Below are 4,742 nucleotides of genomic sequence, written 5' to 3'. Positions count from 1 at the left end.
TGCTCCTTGCTCTACATATTTTCTCAAGTTCTTCTTTGGTATCCCTACTGGCTTCCCTTCACCTATCCCCTGTTTTGCTACTGTCTAAAGTATATGGTCAATGTCTCTCTGCTAATTATATCCATACCTTCTCAGTGTTGGAAAAAAAGAAAAAGATATGACATTGATTAATTACTAATAAATTATTTGGTGGCTAATTCAGCCCAACATCCAAAACATTTTTACACTTTCAGTCACTGTCAGATTCATGTCGCCTTTTCCGCGATTTTTTTCCATGCATGGATTCGTAATTGTCATTGAATCTTCGCAATTCCTTTATAAGAGATTCACTGTGGTGTGCCCTAACGACTTCACTATTCTTCACAACTTCTGCATGCGTCTTCAGCTGATCCACAACATCCTGCAGCAGTCGTCTTACTTCAGCATTGTGTGAAGGAGGAGTTACCCTATGCCGTCGGCTCCTACTGGGGCCAGCGCCTGTCACTGGTGTAATGGCTTCAGTATGGGTACTTGAACCAGCAGATCCAGTAACTCCTGTCGAGGGCCCTGCACCTGCCACTCCTATGACGGCTTAAGCGAGTACACTTCGTCCAGTAGGACCAGTACCACTACTAGAGGGGTCATAACTTTCCATTGCTATGCTGGCATCAGTTCTTCCACTTCGACCAGTAGGTGCCACTCTTTGCCACCTTCTGTTGGTGCACTTAGAACAGCTGGTGGTGGTAGTTCATGGTCAGAATCCAAATCTTCATCAGTTGGTGCAAAAGCAATCATTTCTTTTTGCAAAGAACAAGCCTATGGAAAGTATACAGATTACTATTAAAAGTCTGTTAAGAACAGGGGAAGGGGCAGGAATAAACTGTTATTATGAACACAGTAGTAGCACTATCAATTTGGCAATGCAAAGACAATAGATTTAGCACATACAAATGCAAGTAAGGTTCACAGAGTTTAAGGTAAAAGATTTAAATGTATGTACAGGAGGAAATTTAAATGTAATTCTTAACCTATTTTTATAGACAAAAATTTGAATTACCTACCATTGTTCAACCACTTTCAAAGAGGTTCCGTGGTTCAATGCTGTGGGAGCCCCGAAGGAGACCATGGAGAATGTCAAAGTGAGAAGGTTGAGGGATTGGTGGTGCCCTGTTTTATTGACATTGTCTATGTATTTTTGTATGTCTTCAACAGGTTACTCCACTTCTGCCTGCACTGTAATGCTGTGAAGTTCCCATGAGGCAACTGTAATGCAAGATTATGTATTAGTGATATTGCATAATATAATATTCATATCGTCAAAACGAGGAGGCCACTATATGATTTCGCATCAAATTCCATTTTCATACAAATAAACTGAAACAAGTGACATTTGTGCTATAAGTGGGTGTTAAATCATATGCAGTTCTCAGGAATATGAATTGAGACAATTCTGATAAAGGTGAATATTAGCAACATAATAATCTCTGCAAAACTATATTTTTACCTGCAACAGGCAAATCAGGCACTTATGATGAATAAGGAACATAATTTGAGCATCAGACTAACAAACACTTTAATGGTACACAATCCATAACAATATAACTTTCATGTTGCTAACAGTGCAATATCCTCAAGTATACTGCAAAAGGCCCAATGTGCTGCTAGTTCCACTTCTTGTTAAACCGTGAACACTGCAACTGTACAATGCATGCATTAATGTGACAGATGAATGTGCTGTACACAAAAAAAATTTGATACCTTTTTATTTAGCTCACTGGTAATTTTGCTCCACACCTTAATTTTCTTAGTCTTATTGTCATTCAGAAGTGAAATATGTGCTTCAACAATCTGAAGAAAAATTTATATTGCTAATGGAGACCAAACAACTGGACGAGGACCACCATGTGATGAACTGCCTTGAGTGTCATGCTGTGAAGCTGATAAAGACAAAGAATTTAAGCATTTATAATTTTATGCATCGCAAATCCCAAACTTGGATATGGATATGGGATTGCATATGGGATAAGTCCCATATGCAATGCAAACCCACACATAAATAAAGGGTGCAAGTTATGGGGACAGTGAACTCTATGAATTTGTATTAGGAGATAAATGTAAGACAATGGTAACAGCTTATAATTATCATATTAGGGAAGATGCTACACCATATGATGTTAGTGCATCTCATGCAAAGAGTAACCATAACTGTGTTGTACAGTGAAATATTAACAGAAAAAAACATACAATAAATTAGTTCCTAAAGGTAAGAGGCAAGCAAGAAAAACCTATACACCAAAGGAATATACGTCTATAAAGCAACACTAATGTAGACGTAAACCTACATTGTGTACTTCCCTCAAAGGGGTGAGGGGTTCCTTCACATGTCACTTCAAGAGTTAACGGTTCATCAGGCGACTCAGAGACATCACCTTGTGAGCCTGATACTTCTACAATCAGTGCATCTGTGAAAAAAAAAAAAAATAGACTTCTAAGATTTGCTATTACAAGTTTAGCTTGATTGCTTATTAATTCATACATTATATATATATATATATATATATATATATATATATATATATATATATATATATATATATATATATATATATATATATATATATATATATATATATATATATATATATATATATATATATATATATATTTAAGTCAATACTAAGGTACTAATTGAGATCTGCTAAATAGTTTTGTCATAACAAGTTAATTGTTTCTGATGGAGGGCATCTTAGAACTGACATATTGTTATAACTCAGTTTACCTTCTCTCTGTTGAACAAGGTGTGAGTGGGCAAACACTTGATGATCAATAATGTAGGTACTAGTTGGTGCCACCAAAGTACAGAAAGGACATTTATAACTGGAAAAAATGTAAAATATTAACAGATTTATGACATTGCTGTTATGGATGCCAAACAATATTCCCAAAATTTCCAGCATCAATAGATAAACCTCTTCATGACAATACTATTACATATATTTTTAATTCTTTGTGTCATGGTCCATCATTACAAAACTGTGTTTCGTAAAAAAAATTAGAACAGCCTCATGTCTTGTAGTACTTACGATGGACGATGAGCCTCTGCCATCTGTAGCAAGTATGCAGTGTTATGTAATTACAACTGAAAAGTACGGAAAATTTATGATACTCACTGGCCACCATTTTGGTATTTGCCTGTGTATAGAGTTGTGACAAGTTTGAAAGATTACCTAAAGGGATAATTTTAGCTCTAATACAGACACAAAAAAATATTCAAATGAACAATTGCAATTTTACTTGTCTCTATGACGATTTTCCCCTATAAATTATGTGAAATAAATAAGTTTTATGGGAAAGGATGCAGGCGCTCCAGCTGTACTGCCTCTAAAGGTAACCAACACTTTCAGTTACAGCCGTGCCTGTCTTATTAACTGCATTTTTTTATTAATATGTCAGCATTGACACCTTTACATACCACCCAACTAGAAGCTGGCTGCAAGCTTGCACACCTGCCGTGGGTGGTGCTGCAGGCCAAACACCTGCCGCGGGTGGTGCTGCAGGCCAAACACCTGCAGCCGGTGCTGCTACAGGGCAAACACCTGCCGCGGCTGGTGCTGCAGGCCAAACACCTGCAGCCGGTGCTGCTGCACGGCAAACACCTGCCGCGGGTGGTGCTGCAGGCCAAACACCTGCAGCCGGTGCTGCTACAGGGCAAACACCTGCCGCGGGTGGTGCTGCAGGCCAAACACCTGCCGCGGGTGGTGCTGCAGGTCAAACACCTGCAGCCGGTGCTGCTGCAGGCCAGAATACCTGTCGTGGGTGCTGCTGCAGGCCAGAACAAATCCAAGCAAGCATGGGAAGAGTAGAGTTCCGCAAGTGTTTTGCGTCATCACTGATATTGAAGAAGAAGAACTGATTTCTCGGCAAACTCCACCAGTTCAAATATCTCTCCACTCGAAAGAACACTTACGCACTCCATTCAGGTGGTGGCTTATGATATCTGACCAGAAAAGTACACTTATTTGTGAAATAACTCACCTTAAGGGACGCCTTGGTGTATCAGCTGATCTGCAACCACGATGGGGTTGCCAGACACCACCTCGACCAACCACTGTCCCGAGCGTGGTTGCTGTGGTTGCCCCTCCGAGCAACTACAGTTGCCCCAACCCGTGTTGCTTGGCGTAAATAGAACACGGAAAATCAGCTCCGAGCAACTCGAGTTGAGCAACCAGGCGTAAATAGAAGACGCCTATATATATATATATATATATATATATATATATATATATATATATATATATATATATATATATATATATATATATATATATATATATATATATATATATATAAATATATATATATATATATATATATATATATATATATATATATATATATATATATATATATAACGGCTATTTACTTAACTAAGTTAATTAGTGTATTTTGGACAAAGAAACAATGCTATAAAGGTGAAGTTCAGTTGTATTTGTCTAGAAAATTATATACAACAAATATATGCAGCCATATAGATACATGGCATGCATTGTGCATAATAGAAAATACATGAACACAGACACACAAGCACAAGTAAATATGATAAAGAAATATTGGTGTCATAATAATACACAAAGTAAAGAAAGATAATCGGACAGTAATACAAAGCAATAGTCTCATGCAATATTGGAATGAGAATACTAAAGAAAATTACACAACAAATAGACAAGTACAGTCACTTAAAAAAGTTACATAATACCAGGCCA

At 37.5% G+C, this 4,742-nt stretch overlaps 1 long non-coding RNA gene across 2 annotated transcripts; it reads right to left on the bottom strand.

Annotated features, from left to right (window-relative positions):
• Positions 1 to 1,182: 1,182 nt before the first annotated feature.
• LOC126989753 (uncharacterized) lies at positions 1,183 to 4,224 on the bottom strand. Of its 2 annotated transcripts, none has more exons than XR_007743668.1 (4): positions 4,015 to 4,224; positions 2,759 to 2,856; positions 2,322 to 2,441; positions 1,183 to 1,242 (listed from the first exon to the last, which is right to left on the bottom strand). It is a non-coding gene; the product is annotated as an uncharacterized LOC126989753 (long non-coding RNA). The 2 variants fall into 2 exon arrangements; XR_007743669.1 differs by lacking the exon at positions 4,015 to 4,224 and adding an exon at positions 3,063 to 3,087.
• Positions 4,225 to 4,742: the final 518 nt, after the last annotated feature.

The sequence above is a fragment of the Eriocheir sinensis genome, unplaced genomic scaffold (assembly GCF_024679095.1).
Source record: "Eriocheir sinensis breed Jianghai 21 unplaced genomic scaffold, ASM2467909v1 Scaffold1288, whole genome shotgun sequence".
Lineage (NCBI taxonomy): Eukaryota > Metazoa > Arthropoda > Malacostraca > Decapoda > Varunidae > Eriocheir > Eriocheir sinensis.
This window is presented reverse-complemented; position numbering and strand designations above follow the sequence as displayed.